Source organism: Emydura macquarii, unplaced genomic scaffold (assembly GCF_026122565.2).
Source record: "Emydura macquarii macquarii isolate MOO-44397 ecotype Brisbane River unplaced genomic scaffold, CSIRO-AGI_Emac_v2 contig_1027, whole genome shotgun sequence".
NCBI lineage: Eukaryota > Metazoa > Chordata > Testudines > Chelidae > Emydura > Emydura macquarii.
The window spans coordinates 13309907-13335060 of NW_027131164.1; the positions used below are offsets into that span (position 1 = coordinate 13309907).

Here is a 25154-nt window from a genome sequence, read left to right on the forward strand (position 1 = left end):
TTGGGTTGGCGGTGCATGATGTCACCAGGAGCACTTGTATCAGTTGTATTGTCAGTGCGGGACATTGTAGGATGGCTCCTGAAAGCCAGCAACAGTCGAAGTAAGCAACACAATGTTTACACGGACACTGCATTGACCTAACTACATTGACCTTGACTCTATGCCGCTCGTGGAGGTGGAGTTATTAAGTCAGCAGAACAGGACAGTCGGCGGGAGCCAAATTTAACTGTGGACACTTCCACAACTAGGTCAACATAAGATGCCTTGCATCGACCTAACTCTGTGGTGTAGACCAGGCCTCAGTACCCTTCCCAGACCTGAAGAAGGGCTCTGTGTAGCTCAAAAGCTTGTCTCTCTCACCAACAGAAGTTGGTCTAATAAAAGACATTACCTTACCCACCTTGTCTCACAAATATTTGCAGAATGGTAAATAATGATAAAGACAGGGCAGCCATCCAAAGCAAACTGGATAGCTTCATAAGCTAGGTCCAATCAACCAAATGCATTTTAATACAGCCAAAGGCAGCTATACATCTAGGAACAAGGAATGCCGCCATACCTACAGAAGAGGAAACTGTATCCTAGCAAACAGTGACTGAAAAGAATTCCGGAATCATCGTGGACAAGTAACTCAACATGAGATTTTGGTGCAATGATGTAGTGAAAAGGGCTAATATGATCATTAGGATATATAAACTGGGGAGTAGTGAGTAGGGAGGTGATTTCACCTCTGTACACAGCATTGGTGAGTCCCGCACTATAATACTGTGTACAGTTCTGGTGTGCACATTTTTTAAAAAGTTTTGAAAGACTATAGAAAAATGCCAAAAAAGAAAAAAAAAAGCATTTTCAAGAGCTGGAGAAAATGTCTGAAAATGAAAGATGTGAAGAGCTCAATCTGTTCAGTTTATCAAAAAGAAGATTGAGAGGTGACTTGATTAGCACTCAGTATTTTCTCCCCATCAAGGTACTTGTACATTAAGGAGCCCTTCAGTCTAGCAAGGAAAGGCATAACAAGAAGCAAGGCTGGAAGCTAAGGCAGGCAGATTCAAATTTAGAAATAAAGCACATTTTTAACAGCGAGGATGATTGATCACCGGAACAAATTACCAAAGGAAGCAATGGATTCTGCAACCCTTGATGTCTTTAAATCAAGGCTGGTGATCTTTCTAAGAGATATGCTTTAGCCAAACAAGTAATCAGTGTGGCCAGCTCTCCTGGTTTGTTTGTTTTTTGTTTTTGTTTTTTTTTTGCAGGTGACATGATTTTTCTCTAGGGCTAGAGCTTAGTCTTGCAATGAAGCTCCAGCCCTAGTGAATTTGAGCCCTCTGATTGATTGCCCACCCCACTTGCTCATCTCCCTGGGTTGAGCAACCAATCACAGCTGCCACAGGAAGAGTTCTTTATCCCTCCCCCTTACCTTAGCAACCCAAAACCATTTGCTCAGGAGGAGGGAGTTAAAAAGCCAAGCTGTTGAGGTGGCTTTCCTCCCCCTTTCCAGCCCTGTGAGCAATTGGGGGCAGGACAGTTCCTCTGGTTCTCCCCTCTTCCACTACAGCATCTGGCTTGAGAAAGGGTGTGTATGAAGAGACCTGCAGTTGCCTTCCCCAGTCTGGGAGAGGCAGAAGGGACCACCTTACAGCCCTCTTCCCACCTAGCCATGGGAGAGGGGCAGTTGAAGAATCCCAGGAAGAGTAGAGGTGAGTGTAGAAGTGCTCAAAGGGGGTTTAATTAATGGATGCGGGAACTGAAACTGATGGGGGGGGGCAGAATTAGTAGCTGGGCAGGGGACACCTTTCCCAGTAAATCTGGGAGAGTGAACATTCTGTCTTGCTCTCGCTCACACACACATGCACACAAAGAGTATGAGCAGGGGGAGATCAACAATGAACAGACAGACCAAAAGCAATCTTTTTTTTAAAAAAAATCTCATGATTTCTTGGGCCACTCTTATGATTTTTAGGGTCTGACATGATTTTTTTTTTCTCTTGAGATTGGCAATACCAGCTGATGTTTTAGCCAAACACATGTTATTGGGTTCAATACAGATGAAATTGAATGGCCTGTGATACACAGGAAAGCCAACTAGATGATCTAAAGGACTGCTCTGACCTTAAAACTCTGACTCTATGAACAGCATGCAGTTCCAATCAGTCCCTCCAGGAATTACAATCTGCAGAATGTCTTGGTTCAAGACAGTAAGAGGAGTGCTTAACTCGGGTCTTGCCCTTAAAGGGCCATCATTCCCTCTTACTGTCCCACTGGGAGGGGAGCTAAGGGTCAGCTGGGGCAAGGAAGTGGTGGCAGCATTGGTCCATACTGCTAAGGAAGGCAGAGAAGCTGCAGAGTAGCAAAGTGGGGGTAGCCCTCTATGCACCTGTCACAGTTCTTTCCAAAAGCTTTGAAATCCCCATGAATTATCTGTGACTCTTGAATTATTCCTGGGTTTGGTGGGCTATGTCCCCTCTCATTCTCAAGCAGATTCTGCATCCCTTACTCACCTATAAAGTCCTGATTGTTGTTGTTAATATTTATTAATCTCCTCCTACTCAAAACCAGTTGAGCTATTTTGGTTCAAATATTTGGGAAAGTCACACCTTAGAGGGGAGAGTGAGGCTAGAAAATGTCATCCTTACGGCTGAAAATTTCTGAAAGTTGTAAATAACTGAGAACAAAGGGTTAGAATGGAAATGCTTAGACCACCTTTAACTATGTAGTGGTTGTCACTGATGCTCCTGCTAAGGTAATGTAAAAGAAATTGTACTACTTTGATAAAGGGAAGAGGATTTTATTTCTCAGTGATTTTGAATCTCTCACATTCTACATGTCTGTTTCTAATGTATTTTTGATTAATGACATATCTAAGAAGAAAATGTAGATCACCACTGACACTGATGCAGCCTCTTTTATGTTCCAATCACTTTTTGAAATGAAGTTGTAATGGTGACATAAAAAGTACTTTATTTGATAAGCTTGTGTGATAAAATGGATTGCTGATATCATGCTCTCTCTAATAATAGAAGCTAGCTGAATTGCACAAAAGCAAGAGATTCCAATCATGGTTTCTCTGTTCAGAACATAGAATTCCTGCTACTTTGCATTATAATGCCTGTTTTAATCAAAATAAATTATTTTGCGCTATATTAATTGGTAAGAGCTGGAGCTAAATCCATGGAAGCTGGGAAGTTGAGAATGAAATCTTCTTCACGAGGCATAACTTGCCCAGTTGCATTGCCATCAGAGTCTGAGATTAGTGCTTCATGTTATTTACTAGGTGTGTAACAATTCCTATTTACAATACAGCAAATTCAGGGTAACTTTCATTGCAAGCAAATTAAGGACGAAATTTTCAACTCTGATATAACCAGGCCTCAGTGTGAGTACAAGTAACTTTGGGCTCCATTTTGCCCTGTTGTATAGTGATCACTTTGTATTGTGCCTTCAAGTTAGGCCACTGAGCGGTTGTCTGCACGGTGGGGTAATGTGCTCTATGGAGAGGGGGTAGATTTCCAAAGCATACTAACATGTATTGCATTAATTGGTCCATGTGGACCCTGCTAGTGAGCACCAAAGGTTCCCTAGTGGCTTTAACATAGTGTTGTTTCAAATAACACTATGTTAAGCATACCAACAGCATCTACACAGACCAATTAGTGCACAACACACTAGTGTGCTTTAGAAATCCCACCCGCACCTGTGTAAAGTGCATTACCCCACCATGTAGACAAGTCTCTAGGTGTCTAAATCCCTGCTTGTACCTACAAATCAGACACTTAGACCATGTCTACACAAGCACATTTAGGAAAATTAAGGGAAATCAACTACATTTGTGAAATCAATGTGCTTAAGTTAAAGCAAACTAAAGACACTTTACTCCTGACTTGACATGTCCATAGGCAAGGTGGGGGCTTAACACACTTTAATTTATACTGATTAACTTCCTACCTTTAGTTGATTCAGCAAAACTTTCCCTATGCAGACAAGCCCTTAGACATGTAACTAGACATCCTATATGGAAGGCTTAAATAATTGCAGTTATTTGTGCCTCTAAAACAGAGGCCAGTCTGGACATCTGGCCCCTTATGTCATTATTTTGATGGGTTTAAGTCAAACCCTGATTGTCCTATAATATAAGATTTGTTAGTTTCCTCCACTGGAAATTTTAGGTATAAAATATATATCAGTGGAAATATAAGGAGGTATCTATCACCATAGTTATGTATCACTAGCATGATATGCTGTATCAGTCAGTAAGGTCTGCATCAGGGACATCAAATTCCTTTGGCAGAAAGGACTGGAGAAGTATGGTTAGTAGGTTGGGGCGGTATAAATTCAGGACTCTGTGATCCCCTCAAGCCTCAGCAGGACTCCCAAGGATGTCAAAGGGTGGTGATACAGAGAGCCAGAGTTGGAATATAGCTTTTTTGTAGTTATCATTCATGCTGTCTAAAGCAGCTCATGACTGCGAATGCCTAGCTCAGGGCAGACTGTCAAAAACAGGCCAGACACCCTAAACTGGTGGTGTGTTCTGTGATTAGATTTCACCAAGTCAGTGACAAAGGTGAACTCCTGGATCACTAACAGTCTTACCATGGAGTTACAGATAGTATCCTTAGAGTCTCCAGTCCATTTTGCCACTCAGACAAACTAGACTTAGTGATAAATGGTCACTTGCACCAAAAATCACACCATATTCAGGTTGCTTCCAGTCCCAAGAGATCAGTCACTTACCTCAGATCAACTGGTACCCTGAATCTTACACCAAAGACAATGCCCGTAGCCAATCCTGTAATAAACAATCTAAAGGTTTATTAACTAGGAAAAAGAAATGAGATTATTTGAAGGTTAAAGCAAACAAACATATGCACACAAATGAGTTACCATCTAATCCTAAAATTGACAGAGTTGTAGTGATCTGTCAACTCAATGAGTCTTTCAGGGTGGACGCAGGAGACAGCCCCTGGGGATCTCTGGCTTCATTTTGGAGTCTCTAGCCCTTCAAAGTTCAAACCACCAAAACATGGACAACTTTATCCAGTGGTTTTGTTTTATTTCCTTCATTCATCTTCCAAGCCCACAGGCTGAGCTTCTATCCCATGTAGGGAATGCTACATGCAACGGGCCATTGACCAATCCTTTGTATTGCAATGTTCCTTAATGGCCCATCTGATTTTGATAGCCCTTCTGGATGGGGAGTGGGGGACAGTTCCCGTGCCTGAGTACACAAGTTCCAAAGCAAACGTTTTCAAAACTATAAAGCAAGACTTACATAATTTCTTATAGCCTGGAATACAAACATTACAAGTGAGATTAATGCATGCAGCAACTTACAAGCATTTCATAGAGTCTAAACACATTCTTATAAGACTTATACCTCTTTTGAGCAAAATTAACCTACAGCTGAAATGATCTGGTTTCCAGCAATGAGTTTTAGTTCTTATCTTATGCCTGCAGACTGGCCTGCCAGCATCAGAATAGTAACAAGACCTTTAATTGTTAGTTATTGTTAGTTGGGTTACCTAGGGAGGTGGTGGAATTTCATCCTTAGAGGTTTTTAAGGCCCAGCTTGACAAAGCCCTGGCTGGGATAATTTAGTTGGGGTTGGTCCTGCTTTGAGCAGGGGGTTGGACTAGATGACCTCCTGAGGTCCCTTCCAACTCTAATCTTCTATGATTCTTTGGTCAGTACTTTAAGAGTCTTCAGTCTCACACTGTGAGGAAACATGCTGAATTTTAGGACCAGTTATATTTCTGCTCATATTCCTTTCTCTGTTTCTTTTTGTCTCCCTTATTTTTGTGCATGTCTCTTCACCCCTAAGGCCTTGTCTACACTAGCACTTATGCTGGCAAAACTTCTGTCACCCGGGGTATGAAAAAAACAAACCCTGAGCGACATAAATGTTGCCGGCATAAGCGCTTGTGTGGATAGCATTATGTCCGTGGGAGATGCTCTCCTGCTGACATCGCTACTGACACTCGTTTAGGTGGTTTTATGATGTCAGCGGGAGAGCCCACTCTCGTTGACATAATGCGGCTACACAAGCACTTGTGCTAGTAAAACTTATGTCGCTCAAAGGGGTGGTTTTTTTCACACTCCTGAGTGACAAAAGTTTTACCAGCATAAGTGCTAGTGTAGACCAGGCCTAAGTTCACTGAGCGAGCCATTTACATCACACGTTTTGACTTCTCTTTGGTCCCTTTCAAATTGGCTTCATCCCTCTTCTCGCTAAGGGAACTGCTCTCACCAAGCATCAAGGCTTTCACCAGGCATCAGGGACTCTGCTTTAGCCTCACTTTTGTTGGCTCCTCTACTGCTTTGGGATACCGTTGATCCCTTCTTCCTTCTTGACCACTTGGGTTCCCTTGCTTTCCAGCCACTCTCCTCCCTTGATTCTTCTCCTACCTCGCTAGCCACTCCTTCAGTGTCTCTTGTGGCAGTTCTTCATCCTCACTTCTTGTCCTTGTTACTGAGGTCCAATTGTTGACTTCAGTGGGAGTATGACTGAGTGAAAGATTAATAAGGACCGACATTGTCCCTATATGCATATTCTGGAACCTTTATCTAAAATCTAAAGTAAGATATAAATTCCCAAAAGATTATTCTTATTTCTTTCATAATAATAATTAATATAAATACCTAACTTCATCAAAGCATGTGAAAAATATTAATTAGCTTTGCAAAGTCCCTTAGGCTTTCTCTCCACTTCAAAGTTTTGCTGTTTCAACTATGCTGGCATAGTTAAAGCAGCAAAACCCCTCTAGTGTGAAAAAGTTTATACTGGTGGTATGGATTATTCAGTAAAGCAAAATAAGCTAAACCTGTGTAAAGCACTCAGACCAGTTTAACCACATCTACACTAAGGCTTTTATCAGCATAACAACGTTGGCAAAAAGTACTCTGCTAACTGATATAGTGCAATAATATCCCCATTATAAAGAGGGGGGAAACTTAAATACTAGGCTGGATTCTGCTCTCAGTTGAAATGGTGTAAATTCAGCAGTTACACTGGATTTACATTGAAGCAACTGAGAGTCGAATCTGTCTTACAAAGATGTTAAGCGACCTGGCTAAAAAGCCACAAAAAGTCAACTCAGAACTGAGATTACAGCTCAGGAGGTTCCTGGCTCCCCGTTCAGTGCTCTAGCCACTAGACTGTTGTCTACTTACATTTGAAAGGCCTTGTTTACACTAGCACTTATGCTGGCAAAACGTTTGTGGTTCAGGAGTGTGAAAAAACACCCCATGGATGACATAAATTTTGCTGGCATAAGTATTGTGTGGACAGTGCTATGTCCCACCAACATCACTACCACCGCTCGTGTAGGTGGTTTTATTATGTTGGCAGAAGAGGTCTCTCCTGTCGACATAACGTGGCTACACAAATGCTCTTACCGTGGCACAGTTGTACCAATACAGCTGTGCCGCTGTAAGTTTTAAGTGTAGACTAACCCTTAGATGACTACATTTCTTCACCACTCCTCTGTAGCATAACAGTAGTTTTACAAGAGTAAATCATCATTCTCCTATGGATGTGTTCACAAACAATTGGGGGCTTATGTTTGGGGCCTAGTATTCATATTAGATATGGTAATAAGTTAGTTTGCACACTGGAAAAGCATTTTGAATTTTAGTTTTTAAAGTCTTTTTATATGCGATGCTGCTACAAAAAGCATCTTTGGAACTGAGGAATCAGTTTGATCTGGTCAGCAATCCTGGGTTCAGAGTTTTATTGTTCTACGGACAACTGTTACGGCTTTTAATTCTGATAGGTTAGTCCCAGAATTATGTGCACAAGTACCATGTGTTCACTGAATCTTTGCTTTGTAATGGTGGCAAGCTTTAAAAGCTTTGCCATGTATATACATGCTCACATTATATCCCACTCTTAGCTTTCAGATTTGCTTAGATAATATTCAAGATCTTTATTCCTTTTCCATGAACATTCCTACAAACTAATTATATTTTTGCAAAAACATTTGCAGAAAGTGTCATGAATACTCATGTGAATGTATATTCATCACATGAGCTGCAGAAACTATTTGCACAGCCCATTTGAAATCTGTGGATTTGGTAATCATCTAATCAGTGAGAAGAAATTATGCCATATGATGTAGGTGACCAATCCTGCAGTGTGAATAGCCAATAGTCATGAGGAATAACTTGTGAGCAACAGTAGGATGAAATATTCACCCAAACAATTCACCAAATAATTTTTAATAACAAACCTATTTGTAGAAATCAAAGTCCATTTGCAGATAATGAGAGAGAAATAAAAGGAGCTAAATTCATCAAATAAATTGGTCAAAGAGAATAATTATCTCAGCTCTATGTACCACCACTACTCTGCTGATTACAGAATGTATTTTCTTCCCCTAGATGCAATCGTGCTTTGGTTATTTGTCCACAAATGTGATGTTCCCAAATAAATGTGAAATCTGTGAGTGAGCTTCCAAATGTCAGCATGCCACTACTCACACATTTCTCCATTTTCATGTATAGATTATATTTATGCTGCAAATTTGATTGTTGTGAAATAGATTCATATCACTGACAATGGTGCTGAGCAATAACCAATATATCACAATAAATTGACCAATAAACTGGTGCATTTATTATCCAAAAATGAGTGAACTAAATGTGCCTGTAAGCTGAGGTGTCCTGCCTGCTGTCCAGTGATGACAAAGTACACCTGCTCTATTGGAAATGCTGGTAACTGATCACCAGGAATCACTCTTGCAAGCTGACTTTTATGACCTTACTTTCGTCTCCCTTTTCTTTCCCCCGCCTGAGACCCTTAATTGACATCTGAGTGGTCTTTTTGAGCCCAGAAGTGCAATTTTATGAGCCAGTTGATTGAGCTTTGCTTTGCTTGCACTGCATCTTCCGTAACATAATGTTTCTTTTTTAATTGGACTAAAAGAGCTCAGAACACTATAATCACTGCTGCTGGCTGGGGAGATGCTGTGTTAGATTGATCCAATGAATGTTACTGCCAGGCAAAAAGAAATAACTCAAACTTCAATCCAGTTATAATGTGGGTTTTTATCTCACCTTATTTTAATGTAACATTTATAGCAGCTCATTTGATAACTAAACACAAGGATTCTTTATTTGTGGTGTGGGCCCACGTAGCTCTCTGGCTCACAGACTGGAGAAGACCGTTTACGCTGCACAGCATTTTCACACAGGGTCTGCTGAGATCCTGGCTCTGTTTGAGCATCATTCAATGGGTCACTGACTACACTACAAGTTGGAAGATTCTGTTCATTCAGTGCTTATGGGAGCACCAATCAGGATTGAAGCCCCATTGTGCTAGGTGCTGTACAAATACAAAGGGGCGCCCTAGTCTGGATTTGTTAGTGCAATATAACAATTCTGTAAAGAACTATAATAAAAGTTAACATTACCCATGAAGTTGTTGTGGATTGGTGTTGGAAGGTGAGCTGTCCATTTAAATGCAGGCCTGGGCCCAACTCAGCCCATTATAAGTCTGACCATTTAAGGCAGTTGAAGTCTCTAGAAGGTCATGTGACTGCAGATCTACAAAAGAGCTGGTTGTGCCTCAGGCTGGGAGAGATTCACGGGCTAAATCTACACCACAATAAAAGATCTGCCGCATGGCTATGGCTGTCCCCGGTCAGCTGATGTGGGCTCGCAGGGCTCAGGATGTGGGGCTAAAAATGGCAGTGTAGACCTTCAGGCTGGGGCTGGAGCCCAGGGCCAGAAACTCCCTGGGGGAGGAGGATGTTGGAGCCTGAGCGCCAGCCGGAGCCTGAAAGGCTGCACTGCAATTTTCAGCCCCACGTCCCAAGCTCTGCAAGCCTGGGTCAATTGACTCAGGCTGTGAGACTTGGTGCCCTGGGTTTTTTATTGGTGTGCAGCTGTATCCCTGGAGAGCTGGTTAAGTTGCAGAAATGACTCTACACAGAGCCCCAGTGAAAGACCAGCGAGGACCAGAGGTCTCAGGATTGCCAAGCCCTAGCATTTGAAAATCATGAGATTAAAAAAAACCCAAAACTCTCTGGGTTCTTTTTATTCACCTCCGTTCACTGAGCCTTTAGGTTGCCTTTGGATCACATTTGCAAATTTCTCAGCAATCATGAGGGCTAAAAATTGCTTGGGTTTTTTAATGCAAGCTCATATAATCAACATCCTACAAGAATTAGGGTTTTTAAAAAATATATTCAATAGTGTGAGATTTGCAATAATATCACGGGAGTTGGTAACACTGTCTCTCTACTAAGAAAGCTGGAGAAGCACTAGGCTCAGCAGGGGCTGTGAAAAAGGCCTTTGAAAAAGTGGAACAGAGAAGTACCTGGGGAGGGGTAAAACTAGAGGAGGGGGAAAAGTACCAGTTTTTAATTAGGGGCAGAAGACCAGGGGGTCTGGAGAGGGTGGGGGAAAGCTCCCCATCACTCCCCTGTATCAAGCTGGGAAGACCAGGATGACCACAGGAAAGAGACTGGTCAGCCTAAAGGGGGCTGAAAGACTGTTTTAACTGGACTCTTGTTTTACCCTGGAAAAGTAGGTTATTGATTTGGTTTGAGGGTCAAATCACTCTTTCCACAAAGGGAAAGCCAGCTCTGATTGGAGATGAGGAGGAATTGAGGCAGCATCTGCATCCTAACCCTGGACTGGGTAAATTGTGGTTACAAGTGGCTACTTGAAAGATATGAATGATGTAAAATGCTACATCTTAAATAAAAAGATTATCACTTATCAAACTTAACTGGTTTTATCTGTCACATCACTTACCAAACCCATGCACATCTCTGCCCCAGAGAGCTTACAACCTAGTGGTGACACTTCTTTGCCAGTATGTGCGGACATCTTGCTAGGAAAAATAAAAGCACATGTTTCTAGTAGCCATCTAGTCACATCTTCCCCAAGGTTTAAGTTGATATTAACACATTATTTTGGGTTTGCTATCCATCTCGTTTTGAATGAGAGCACTTGCATATGATGCAAGTCGTCATCCAATGTTCAGGGATGTAAATTTTATTAGAACAAATCTTGGTTTTCGTGTCTTTGAAAATGAAGAAAGATGGAGCAAAGAGTGGAGAAATTCTAGTAGCAGAAATCTTTGAAGGTTAGAATGCCTCTGTACTTGGAACATTACAATGATTTGGGCAGGAGTGGAAGAGAAAAGGTGGAACACCAGGGATGTCATACCCTTTTGGTTCCTCTTGCCAGCCAAGTAACCCAAGTTTCATAAGGATGTGTTGCATAGATTTCAAGCGGATCACTATACACACTACTTTTTTCAGATTGTTAGTACAGTTGACCAAGTCCTTTCCATACCTGTAAGGGCCATGGGATCTTGGTGGTGGTGTCCTTTCCAGCTTCTTCACGCATCACTGAGTCAGTAGCTGGTATTTACTAATAGTAGCTCAGACAGATGTTGGGGGTGGTTGAAGAGGTACAAAATAGGACAATGGGAAAAATTATACTAATATAAACATTGTGTCAATTTTTACACCAGGAGAAATCAATTAAATACAAAGGAACTTCCACTATACATGTAACCCCTCACTTCTCTCAAAAGAAATCAGTGCCTCTGAAATTGTACAGGTTGCATCTGAGCTCTGGGTAGAATTATTCTGGGAAGTTTTGGAGGGGGAAAAAAAATTCACTCTCTAGACTTTTGAGAAACTTCTATGTGACAGTGAATGTGGTGGCGAGGCTAGAAGAAAGTAATGGCGACTAGTAAATTCAATAGATGAAGTTAGCAGATATATGAAACGTTAGAGATTAGATGGTGTTGAGACACCTAGCAATAGACAGTAGTTCCCAAAAGCCTCTTGGCCAGACATCTGTCACTGACACAGTTAATCAAATGAGAGATATTTGACCATAACTCACCCTTTGCAGATAATACTGTGCATATACATACAAACACAATTATTTTGCTTGAATCTGAGAAGATAAAAATTGAATTTAAAAATCTACTAAAAGGCCATAAATCTGCTTCCACTGGCTTATGTCTTCTTTTCAACACTAGGCAAGAAGACACCCACACATTTTAAAATCAGGAGTATGTAGCCAAATATAATGCTCTTTTTGTTAGAAAATAGAAGAGGGAAGAGTTAAAATCTCATATCCTTCCCTGGAAGAATGAAAAGGGCAAGTTCTTCTAATGGTGACATTGTGACATAATGGCATATGCAATGCTATGTTTGTCACACCCAAACTCAGGTTCATTTGGTTCAGGAGGCTCAGGGCAAGTCTACACTTAAACCCTGCATCGGTACAGCTGTGATTTTTCACACCCCAGAGCAACGTAGTTACACTGAGAGAGGTCTGTAATGTAGATCAGCCCTCAAACAAGGCTAGTTAGGCCAAGGCAGCATTTCCAAACTATTTGCCCATTCATAAGAGCTACACTAATCAGGAAGGGCCAGATTCTGTCCTTATTTATACCAGTATGATTACACTGAACTTGGGCCTATGCTACTAACTCTGAATACACCATCCGAAGGATCCTTCCCAAATGATTGATGTGTTCGACATGTGAAATTGGAGGCAGGTGTTCTGGGCTACCTTTCAAGGTTGACTTGATACATGGAACTGGGTAAATACCACAAGAATCAGAGCTGGGGGAAATCAAGGGCTGGGAACGCTTTTTGACCAGAGAAAAACAAAGGATGAAAGATGGGTTACGAGCAAACTCTGATTAGGTACATGACAAGTGGTTTCCCAGGGCCCGGGGCCAAGCCTTTCTGTGCATTGGTAGTTTCCACGTCAGCAATGAAATGAAGAGTTTAAAAATATTTGATTGAAAATACTGTAGAAATAATTGTGCCATAATTCAAATCCAGCTTGCTTTTGTTTTACAGTTTCACCCATGGATAGGTTTGATTTTTCTCAGCTTTTGGTCCTTATTTTCTGAACTGTCAGTTCTAAAAATACTAAACAGCCAGTTTATAGAATGAAAACAGCCTTGTGCTGCTGATACTTTCTTTCTGCATCAGCATTTGCAGGACTTCCCTGCAAGTTACCTGCCTTACAGCATGAGTTACAGCATGAGCCGGGAGGTTTTCTCTTCAGGCAGTGCCAGTGAGTCACGCTGACCAGTTCTGCAGTGATCAGAGTGAGCACGTCATGCCACTGCGAAGAAGAAAAAAATAGTACAAAGTCTTTCAGAACTTGGCAGAAGAAGTGGAAACAAAAAGCCACTGTGCAGGGTGTGGTGGGTGTTGGCTTTATTAACTGCATGGCACCTCAGTTTCCTTAGTAACGCAGAGGAAACTATTTCACTGACATAACCATACAGTGGGTGAATATTCAAGAAGAAGCCTTGGGGGGGCTAGCAGCTCCTCAGTTCATGCTGCTTAAACCAGTGATTCATTAGACTAAAGCATTCCATGGAGTGTAGGCCTCTTAGCCTAGATTGTGCTTGACTTCTGCATGGGTGGGCAGGCAGGGAAGTAGTAAGATGATTCCCCTCTTCCTTGTACCCCCCGCTCAGGGGCTAGCTGCAGTTGCACTCCTTGTGTTCCCATGAGCACAGGGACAGCTTCTTGGTAGTGCCCTCTGAAGTGAGGAAAGGCAGGGAGGAGGCAGACCACCAGTCCATTGCCCTTCCTCTCTGAACCAACCAGCAAAGCTGTCCCTCCCTGTGAAAGGGATTAAGCCCCATCATCTGCAAAGCAAGACAAAGAACCCCAGTTAGTCATGCTTCACACATGGGGAGTGATTGATTGATTGCCTCCAGGCCAAAGGGGGCAGAGGTAGGCTTTATCTAAGGAGCTGATGGAGCCCAGGTGTGGAGAGAGAAGACCCAGGAGAAAGGAGGAAGAGCCTGGCATAGGCAGAGTGAGGAAGGTCATAGGGGCAGAATTGTTCCCTGTGGCAGGCTCTGGAAAGGAGGCAAGATCTACAGGAAGACCGCAGAGGAAGGAGGACTCTTCTATGGAGACAAATCCATAGAGGGCAGAGTAGGCTTCTGGGGCGGAAGCCCTCAGTTAGGGCCTACAACAGATGGAAGAGACTCACAGGGAACACAGTAGGCTCCTCTGGGCAGGAGTCCTGAGATAGGGTTGGTAAGTGGAAACAATAGACTTCAGTAGCCCAAAGGGGCAGAAGAATTATTTGGAGGTGTTTGGATTTTCGTGTGGCCCTTGCTGTTGCCCCCGGAAGGGGTTTGAGCTTCATATGACTTGGCTGGAGGACTGAGCCATGGAAGACCTGGTGAGAGGCAGACTGGCCACAGGAGGCACTGCAGTCAAGGATACCAGAGACATTACACACAGCTGCAAGGTGCGTGGCCAAGGATGATTACGCTACCTCACACTCCCTCTGTGCACTGCCGAGATCCAGCGGGAATTGTATCACCTGAGGTACAATCTTTCCCAGGACTCTGCTGAGGGCAGTGCAACCACTACAGGCTCTGTATACATCACACAATCTGGACCATCATGTTACACATGCCATGTCATCCAATGTGGACTTCAATGGCGCTACACTGATTTGCACCAGCTGAGGCTCTGGATGTCTGTATGCACACACCACACACAGACTGCTTTTGCTTTTCCATCAAGGAAATGACACTTCTGCAAGTAGATGATACCATAGACTTTCAATGTGGTGTTAGACTGGGGGTAAACACTTTAGATATTGCTCAGTAGGGCGGGATAGTTACTATGACTGAGGCTGTATCTACACTTAAAATGCTACAGCCGCAGCTAGGCCTCCTATAGTGCTTCATTGTAGACACTACAGCAATGGGAGGGGTTCTCCTGGTGCTGTAGATAATCCACTTCCTCAAGAGGCAATAGCTGCTGTCTATACTAAGGGTGAGGTCATCTTAATTATGGGTTGGGAATTTACATAGACAAAACTGTCTCTCCAGGGTGTGAATAATCCACACCCCTGAGAGATGTAGCTATGTCGACCTACCCCCCCACTGTAGACAGATCTAGGTTGATGGAGGAATTCTTCTAACTACCACCACTCAGGGAGATGGATTACTTATGGATTACCCATGGGAGAGTCCCTCCCATGTGTCGATGTTGAAGTGCAACAGCGGAGCAGATGCAGCTGTGCCACTGTAACGTTTCAAAGGTAGACAAGCCCTGAGTGAAGTGTGTGAGAGATTTTGCCTATCTCCAGTGATTGGAAGACCCTCCCTATATAAGCTATAGAGACATCAAAGCATGATTTAATAAACTTGTCTTTCAAGGAAAACAAACTTCACTCTGGAAGGTGTAACTTCAGTGCTTAGTAGCGGACTGGATGTCAAACATTGCTAATGAGCTTCAGAGCTTTTGCTGGTAGGTCAGTACTATGAATCTAACCCAGTTCAATAGGGATTCAAAGTAGTTCCATCTCAGGGATATTTGGCAGCTCCTGTAGGAAATGGGAGTTTGGGTCTTGGTTGCAGCTCACACATCACATGTGCCCCACTGTGACTTTGCATTAATTGGTAGGACTCAGCAGATGGCCCAAGAACTTCATGGGCCACAGAGACTGAACTCCCCCTGTTACTCCAGGGGAAATTCCTCTCCAGATCAAAGCTGGCAAAGCTGGCAGGGCATTGTGTGTGGGAAGCTTGTGGTCCTGTAGATAAACCAAAGCTTCAGTCATGGCTGCCTCTGACCAGCCCAAAATCCACACCATTTGAAAAAAAACCAACCACAGAGTTCAGGGTTATATTCACATTAGTTGCAAAAATGCAAAATAGCTCATTTTGAGTAACCTCCCCCTGAAAGGTGGGGAGGGTCCCAGAGCTTAGGCTGCATCCTGAACCTGGAAATCTACACAGCAATGAAACAGCTCTGCAGTCTGAGCCCCGCGAGCCTGAGTCAGAGCATAGGCCAGCCGCAAGTGTCTAGTTGTTGTGTAGACCCCCAGTGGGGCTCTACACAGGCGCACAAGTCTATGTGCGCACATCACATTGCAGAATCAAAGTCCATTGAAAAACCTTCCATTGGAATCATTGGTTTTTGCATTAGGTCCTAAAGGCCAAGTTCTGCAATCAGCTCCATTAGTGCCACGATCCTGAAATCGGCTGCCTTGTTCACAACATCAGTTATTTTACAATGAATCTCCCAGGGACTAATCCAAAACCTAAATGAAAAGACGCAGTTAATAATGCAAAATGTGTTACTCCTATATTACGTTTCATGAAGTTATTTTCTCTCCATTTGTGTGTGTGCAGCATGTGGGACGCTCCTCTGGTCCTGCACAGCCAGTTGGCACCTTGTGATCCCTCAGCGTCCAGCGCCAGTCCCCACTAAGGCCAGGTGCAAGCCGGGCTCCAGGCACCTTTGGTCAGAGGGTCTCGAGACCCCTCCCCCAAGACCTTCCCACCAACCACTCATGCCTCTCAGGGGAGGGGGCTTGGGAAAAGCAGGGGTGGAGCGTGGGCAGGGCAGAGAGGTGAAGGGGGAGCTTCCAGCAGCGACTGTTTGGGAAGGCTTAGCCTCTCCAAGCTTATTATACTCATCGCCCATGTTTGGCAGTGATCATGAACTGGTTGCTGCAGGCCAGCTTTCTAATGCTGGTGTCTTCATAAGACATCTAAGTCCTGCTTTTGGGCACATAAAGCGGGTACAGTATTTCAGTATTCTTAGTTCCTACATGCAGATGTTGACCCCATGTTTGGCATCCTGGTCTTAAAATTCGGCCCCTGTACATCTTATTCATATCCATTTCGGGTGGGTAATCTAATGGTCTAGCATATTGGAAAAACTATATTTGGTAGGAAAAACATTAACCTTAACTACTATCAGTTCTTCCCCACTTTTCTCCTCAACCCACTTCCAAGAAGCAGTTGAGACTTGGAAGAATATGCAACAGAATAAGGCTTTGTCTACGCAACAGTTTTGTCAACCGAAGTCAGCTTTTGTCGACAAAACGGGAGGTGTACACACTGAAATGTCCTCCCACCGATGTAACTCCCCCTGCTACACCAACAAAATAAAACCACCTCAACAAGCAGCATAGAGCTTTTTGCAACAGTTAGAGTAACACATTGTTAGTGTAGACATTGCACTTGGTTATGTTGCCCTAATGGGCCTCCAGGAGGCATAGGTGGTGGGTATAATAAGACTGGGGAGGCTAAGACTGCTGCTAGATGCTTCCACTCCGCCCACGCTCCACCCTCCACTCTGATCCAGGTCCCATTCCCTTTCAGCCCAGGCTCCCCCGCCTATTCTTCACCCTCCTCACTTGCATCTCTTTGCCCTCCCCTGCCGAGAGTTGGGGCAGGGGAGGAGGGATGGAGCTATGGGGTGAGGAGTGGCTCTCCACCTGGGCAGGCAGTGCAGCCAGCCCAGCCTGCCACCAGGGAGATGGTGAAGCGCTGCCCCCTCCGCGCTCCGTGCTCACAGGACCCTGGGAGGTGGTGACTCAGGAGCGGGTCAGGACCTTGTGGGGTGTGGCTGGGCAGAGCAGGGCAAGACAGGGCGGGGCGGGAGGAGCCGAGGCCACCACCCGATTTACTGCTGGGAGTCACCGCAGGAGCAAGAGAGGTGCTGAGGGAAGCATTCAGCGCTGGCACCTCTGCCTTCAGGTCACTCCCCAGCAGTGCTGTTGCTCCTGGAGCACTTCCTTCGGCACCTCTCCTGTTTCTGTGGCAGGTCCCAGCAGTGAATCAGCTGGTGGCTTGGCTTGGTCTCGGCTCCCCGCCTCTCCCCCCCACTCACCCCCCACCCCGCCCTACCCCACACGGTCTTGACCTACCCGTGACTCACTGCCCCACAGGGGCCTGGGAGTGTGGAGAGGGCAGCTCTTCCCCCTCTCCCAGGACGTGTAGGCTGAGCTGCCCACATGGAGAGTCCATCCTCACCCCCAGCTCCCCTCGCACCAAGGGGCCAACCATGCCTCAACTTTCCAGGTGAGAGGGGGAGTTTCATGGGATTTCCCCACCCCCCAATTGCCTGGGGGCTAAACCCCGGCAAGCCCCCGGCTGCTGCTAGGGAGGGATCGGAGCTGCGGCTGGTGGATGGGCCAATGCATTGGCCTGACCCCAATGGAAAACATGTTCCTGTTGGCTGCTAGGCTGGGCTGCTGAGTGGAGCCGGGCAGGGATGAGCCTGACTCAGCTGGGACAAGGCATTGGCTTGAGGAGCTGACAATGGGGCAGAGGTGCCAGTGGCAGGTGGGGGGTTGGTATATAGAGAGTGGGGGGACGTGGGTGGGACCTTTGGGGAAGGGGTGGAATAGGCTGTGGAGCCATGGTCTGAGTGCCAGTGCACTCCCCAGCCTCCCCAAAGACAAGAGTCACGTGCTACCCATTCCAGGAGGTGTCCTACAACGCCCATCATGACTGCTCTGGTCAGCAGTTTGAACTCTGCTGCCCTGAAGGCACACAGGTATGTGCCCCTCTCCTGTTTAAAGGCCTGGGAATTTTTGAAATTCTTCTTCCTGTTTGCTTGGGGTGCACAGTTCACACAGCATCTTCCCAGCTGACCATGTCAGCTGTACACACCCGACACCCTCCCGCATAGAACACACCGGACCTCTTGGATCTGCTGACTATGTGGGGAGAGGAGGCTGTGCAGTCATGGCTTTGCATCAGCCATAGGAATTTTGATACCTGTGGACTGATTGCAAGTGGCATGCAAGAGAAGGAGCATCAGAGAGACACTCAGCAGTGTCGTGCTAAAATCAAGGAGCTGAGGCGGGCATACCAGAGCAAGGAGGCCAACCATCGCTCTGGTGCGGCGGCGAAGACATGCCACTCCTATAAGGAGCTGCATGCCATCCTAGAGCCCTGTGGATACTTTGGGGGGACTGGAGGCAGTGACCAGTGGACTCAACCCAGACATGGACATGGTGGATGAGGAAGTGGAGCTGGAGGACAACGTGGAACACATAGCAGAGTCGCCCAGTGGCACAGCATGTCAGGGTCATTTTCTACTCCAGAGGGGTCTACCCAGTCCCAGCACTCTGGCTCTAGTGCGCAGGATGCAGGAGAGAGGCGCTCCAGTAAGTGCTCATTTTGCTTTGATACTGCATGGTGAGAGGAGTTTGAGCTTTCATGTACTTTGTTATATGGCACAGGAAGGATAAGAGACAGAAATTAAGAACAGGGCCTGTCCATCTATTCAGTAGGGCCATGGCAGAAAAGTTAGTTAATACATGGGGATGTCCCGGGAATCCTCCATAGAGATCTCTAGGGAACTTTCCTGTAGGTATTCTGCAATCCTCTGCCCAAGGTTCCTTGGCAGAGCTGCCTTGTTTCTCTTCCCCGCTGTAGGACACTTTGCTGTGCCACCCAGCAATTATTTCTGCAGGGACCAGAGCAGCACACAGGCGAGTAACATCTGTAGGGTGACCATACATCCTGTTTTGGCTAGGACGGTACCTTTTTGAAGCCCTGTCCTGGTGATCCCGACTTTCTTGGCAAAAGTGGGCATTTGTCCTATTTGAGGACAATAGGACAAATGCCCCCTTTTGTCAAAAAAGTGGGGTGCAGAGAAACATGCAGGGGGATAAGCAGCGATGCCAGCCCCAGCCTCGCGTGGGGGGCAGGCAGGGCTCAAGTGAGCAACAATGCCAGCCCCATTCTGTTAAGACCTGATGCATTTCAGACACATCCTTCCTTGGATGTGGCCCCTCCCCTTTGTTTGGTTTCTGAGGTAAACAACTGATAACCAGTTTGAACTGGACTTTTGGTACCGTGTGCAGATGTGCAGTGCAAAACGTGTACTGTGTGCAACAGACAAAAGGCGGGAAAAATCCAGGTGTATGATTGGCTAAGATTGGGTCCGGGTGAGGCTATTTAAGTACTCAGCGCAGGACAGTGGGTGCGTCCATCTGAGAGGCAGTGTATGCACACGTAGACATCTCCAGCCTCCTGAAGTAAAGAAACAATCCAGCCACACCACCAAAGACAAGTAACACTACTTACCTGGTCAACAATCCTGGTTCCGGCTGTCATGGTTTCCAATCCAGTCCGGCTTCACGATCAAATCCAGCTCCTGTAGTTCTCTTCCATCATCAGGAATCTGTGCTCTGCACCCCGTGGGGAGAAGAACAATGGTGACATGATAAACTTTTGTTAATGACTTTCAGATTCTTATGGTAGTTAAACCCCGAGCAACTTATCCCTAATTGTTAATTGAATTAGTGATTTAAGTCTGTTGTGTTTGGTTTCTTAAATAAATTTGTTATGTTTTACCACTGAACAAGTCTGGTGATAGATATGGTGGGGGTCCAAACTCTCTAACCCCTCCTCGGGTTAACAGTGTGGGGGGTGGGCAGGCAGTGCTTGGATGAAAAGCAACACCAGCCCCGTGCAGGGAGACAGGGGCAGGGTTTGGGTGAGCGGCAAGGGCCAGCCCTGCGGGGAGGTCATTGGGCAAGTGGCTTGGGTCAACCCCACCCAGGAGGGAAGGCGACTCAGGCTAGCCAGGAGGGGAGATGACACATGCTAGTCCCATGTGATGTCCCATATTCCCTTTGGGAAATATGGTCAGCCTAAGCTAATGGAGCTGGTCTGAAGCCACATGCATGCAAGAGATGAACTTTTGTATCCTGGGTTACCCTTAGAAGTGAGATTTAAGGTTTGATTGCTCTAGCCCATGGAAAAGGGTACCAATATTCAGAATTGGCTCCCTAGCCACTGTGACAGGACCAGACCTGATGGCTATAGGAGAGTGTTGGAGGGTATATATATTAGCCTCAGGATCAACAAATCCTTGTTCCCTGGGTGATTCAGCTGGGGTTACTCCAGGGCAATTAGGCCATTAAGCCAGCTGAGGCCAATCAAGGGGCTTGCCTCCAGCAGTTAAAAGCCACCCTGTCAGGCAGATAGGGGCAGCTGAAAGGGAGTTGAGAGGAGGTGCTGCTGTGCAATGCAACAAACAAACAAACAAACAAACAAACAAACAAACAAACAAACAAACAACAACTTGGAATGATTGCTGTTGCTACCACAACACAAGGTACAGGAGTTCAGGAGAAGCCCATCTGGGCAGGGCCAAGGGTCATAGGCACAGAGGCCTGAAGGAGGACCTGGCTGCCCAAACAACTGAGTAATGGAGTTGAGGTGGGGTGACCTCACCCAAACAGGGGAAGATCACAGCAACTGAAAGACCCACGGTGAGGGGGGAGCCCTTGCCCCGGTTCCAGGAAGCAGACCATGAGCGGTGGGGCCAAGGATAGGTGACCCAGGAAAGGTAGTAGCTCTCACAGACTAAACAGTTTGAGGTTACTCCTCACAGGGTCCCTGGGTCAGGTGTGTGTAACTTTTGTGATTCACAGCTGTGAGCACACTCAGAATATTGTCTCTGTTCCATTGTTTTACTTTGCCTTCTGCAGATGTGCCCTTGAAGACCCACTCCTCCACACTGGCGAAGCGCCTCCGACAGATGAGGCACAGACCAGGAGGAATCAGGAAGATATGTTTCATGAAGTGCTGCAGTCAACAGCTGCAGCACAAAGCGAAACAAGAACGTGGAGGGAGACAATCAATGAGAGATGCAGGCTGGATAGCCAGGAAAAAACACAGGGGCAGGAGTGGATGATAAAGCTCCTGGAGGGCCAGACAGAGATGCTCAAGTCCCTCATTATTCCTCACTCTGAGCACATCTGTTCCAGACTGCCCCTCCAGAACTCCAGCCCATGCCCTCATCAAACTCCCCCACCTCATTCCTCATGTATTCCCAGTCCCTCACAGTACCCGGGGCACTCCACACCTAAGGATGGGTTTCCTAATGTAAGCAGCAGTCTCACCCAGCTGTGAGAGCCCTAACCACAAGACTGTTCTTCTTTGTTATGTCCCCTATTTGACCCTGTTATTAAACGTGAGTCTTTGAAACTAAATGAGTCTGTGTGAGATACATACATCGCTCGGTGCTAACATTGAAACACAGTGGCTATAGTATGAATGTTTACTCATTACAATTAATGCTCGGGAAGCAAGCACTACAGGGGTAAATCGAGGCAGCAAGTAAACACTGCATGGCCCAATGACTCACAGAAAGACATTGTCAAAATGCTCCTTCAAAGCCTCCCTGATTCGAATAGCCTCCTGCTGCACCCCTGTAATTGCCTTTGTATCTGGCTACTCAGCCAGCTGATCAGCCTCAGTGGTCCATCCCTGGGGCAACTTTTCCACCTTTGATTTGCAAATATTATGGAGAGTGCAGAAGGCCATGGGAATATTTTTCTCATTGGGGTCTAACAGGCCAAAAAGACAGTACCAGTGTTGAATTGTAAAGTTTTAAGTGTGTCTTATGAAGGAGCAAAGGCCATTTTATTTGGCAGAGTGCCAGCACTTCCATCTCGATGTCTCTTCTTCTTGGGCACTTTTCCAGCCTTTTCAGGCTGGGAGCGGGAAAACTAAATTGATACATGAAAATCTGGCTAGAGACAGAATTGTATATAAGGCAGAAGAAAGTCAGCAAGCAGGGCAAATTTCATGGATCGTTGAGAGGAGCTGAAGAAGAAGAGAGAGAGCTGAGGAACACTCAAGCTAAGCCAAAATCACTTGCTGAAATCATTTATGAGCTGATAAAACACTTGGACACTCCTGTCCTCTTCAGGGCTACACCTCCTCCGGTCATTTGAAGAAGACTCACCCGCCTGAGACCCTCTGTCTGTTGTTCTTATCAGTTTAATATCTGCTATGTTCTTGATTTGAGAACTTTCTATTAAGTGGATTTTTTAAACAGGGAGACGAAATAGGGGCTTGCTCCATCCACTCCACGCATCAGCCTGGCATTGCAGTACTTCCAGTAATGGTGTTAGCTGACACCTACCCTCTGTCATTCACCGGTACCGGCTGATCCACCTATCTTCCATTGCTCACTGGATACTGTCGTCCTCCAGGTTCCGAGGTCCTTACATGATCCACCCTCGCTGGTCTGGTCAAAGCCAACACCCCGTGCAGGGGAGAAGGTCCAATGGTGATGTACAGCTCTCATCCTTAATCCCTGGTTTATGTTTTGGTATGGGACCTTGGTTTAATACCTACTGCTATTGTTAATCCTGAGCGACCCTTTCCTTACTGTTAGTTTCCCCTCAATAAATGTTCTAATGTTTTAATGACCAGCCTGTCTCCGATGATTAGATGCAGGAAAGGGGTCCGAATCCAAGAATTAGTTAGTATTTTTTGTAACAGCAGCGCCCTTTTGATCGCCCAAAAGCATATTCAACCGTCATTTGACACCTGCTGAGCCTGTTGTGGAAGCACTCCTTGCTGCTGTCTAGGTTCCCGATGTAAGGCTTCATGAGCCACAGGAACAAGGGTAGGCATGGTCCCCAAGGATCACTATGGGCATTTCCACAACCCCCATTGGAATCTTCTGGTCTGGAAAGAAAGGCCCAGCATGCAGCTTTCTATACAGTCCAGTGTTCTGAAGGAGGCATGCCTTCCCTGACCACTCAGCATTGATGTCAATGAATCAGCCCTGGTGATCCACCGCTGCTTGCAAGACCATGGAGAAGTAGCCCTTTCAGTTGATGTACTCCATCCCAAGATGATGAGGGGCCAAAATTGGGATATGTGTTCCATCTATTACCCTTCTGCAGTTAAGGAATCCCATTGCCTCAAAGTCATCAATTATTTCCTGCACATTACTGAAAGTCACAGTCCTTCGCAGCAGGAAGCAATTAATGGCCCTGCACAGTTGCATCATGGCAACCCCCACGGTGGACTTTCCAACTCCAACTGATTCATGACTGAACAGTAGCAGTCTGGAGTTGCCAGCTTCCCCACAGCAATTGCCACTCACCTTTCCACAGTGAGGACAACTCTCATTCTGGTGTCCTTGTGCAGTAGTGCTGGGGTGAGCGCCACACACAGTTCCAGGAAGGTGGATTTGCACATCCAAAAGTTCTGCAGCCACTATTCGTCATTCCATACATGCATCATGATGCAATATCTCCACTTAATGCTTGTTTCCCAAGCCCAGTACTGACGGTCCATCATGGCAAGCTGTTGTGTGAATGCCAGCAGCAATCTTGAATTATTTGTCTCCATGGTAGACAGCAGGGCAAGCAACACCAAATCACTCTCTGTCTCACAGCTCCTGAAATACTTCAGGACCAGCCATATTGTTTTCATAACGCTCATCACCACAATGATCAGCCACTTAGGATTCATGCCATGTTGTCAGGCAGAGATGGCAGACACACAGTTTACAGGGGCTGCTGAAAAATGGCAAGAAACTAAGTCAGAAACCCATGGAATGATGGGATAGAAAAACTGCATTGGAGGATGGCAAGCACATCCCCGTGATTCACCTTGATCCATTCCCATACCTCCCAGCAGCAGAGGGTGGTGAGTTGCACAATGGGATAGCTACCCACGATGCAACACTGTCTCTGTTGATGCAAGAGTAACAACTGTGGATGTGCTCAGCCAACAAAAGGAGCGATGTGTGAATATGGTCAATCTATGTTATTAAAGCGACATATGATCGTCGACATAACTTAAGTCAACTTAACTCTGTAGTTTAGACATGACCTAAGTGGCTTGTTCTACTGAAAAAGGTCAAAGAGTGCTTCACTTTGAGTTTCACTGCAGGAAATACCAGACTAACAGGAGCTCCTTTACCAGAGAAGAAGCAAAAGATTTTTCTTTCTGTTCAATTCCACGTTGTGCTAAATTTGTGGTCAGTTTGCTAAGGTTAACATGATATGTGAATTAGTTAACGTTTGTAAAATGATATAAATGCTGAGAATTATTTATTTATCAGTTAAAATGATTTCCTGAAGACTAAGGTCTGGCCTGTGGGGATCTCAAATCAAACGGTCATATTGGGCACCAAAATGAAAATAATTTTCATCACAGGTGTATTTTTTTAAGATTGTGAACTCTTCAGATCAGTGACTGTTCCTTCGTCATAGGTGTTTGTACAGCACCAGGCACAGTATGCAAGTTGTCAGACAATAACGTGCACACTTGCCAGTGAAAGCCACTACTTTGGTTTGTCCCCTTAATTTTACAACCACAAAGGTGGCATTTAAAAACAGATCAGTGTGCTCAGATTAAGAGGTATAGTGGCTTATGCCTACCACATCTGTATTTCTGCTGCTTGACAACAATAATAGTAAATAATTAAAGAGGTGGAAGTCTGAGAGAAAAAGCAGGAAGGCATTCTGGTCTGGGGTGTTGCTTTGGACCAATTTAAACTTTTTAATTTTAACCTTCTGAACATGCTACAAAAAAACATATTTTGTCAGGCTCTTGAGGAGGA

The 25154-nt window shown here is 45.3% G+C and overlaps 2 long non-coding RNA genes and 1 pseudogene across 3 annotated transcripts; 2 read left to right on the forward strand and 1 right to left on the reverse strand.

The window, feature by feature from the left end:
- Window positions 1-7: 7 nt before the first annotated feature.
- Window positions 8-10809, reverse strand: LOC137150836 (uncharacterized). The gene is made up of 3 exons (XR_010919087.1): window positions 10756-10809; window positions 4732-4786; window positions 8-78 (listed from the first exon to the last, which is right to left on the reverse strand). It is a non-coding gene; the product is annotated as an uncharacterized lncRNA (long non-coding RNA).
- LOC137150834 (uncharacterized) lies at window positions 1514-21598 on the forward strand. Of its 2 annotated transcripts, none has more exons than XR_010919085.1 (2): window positions 1514-1700; window positions 21271-21598. It is a non-coding gene; the product is annotated as an uncharacterized lncRNA (long non-coding RNA). The 2 variants fall into 2 exon arrangements; XR_010919086.1 differs by lacking the exon at window positions 1514-1700 and adding an exon at window positions 20776-20894.
- Window positions 21599-22500: 902 nt separating this feature from the next.
- Window positions 22501-22705, forward strand: LOC137150864 (U2 spliceosomal RNA; annotated as a pseudogene).
- The last annotated feature ends 2449 nt before the right edge of the window (window positions 22706-25154 follow it).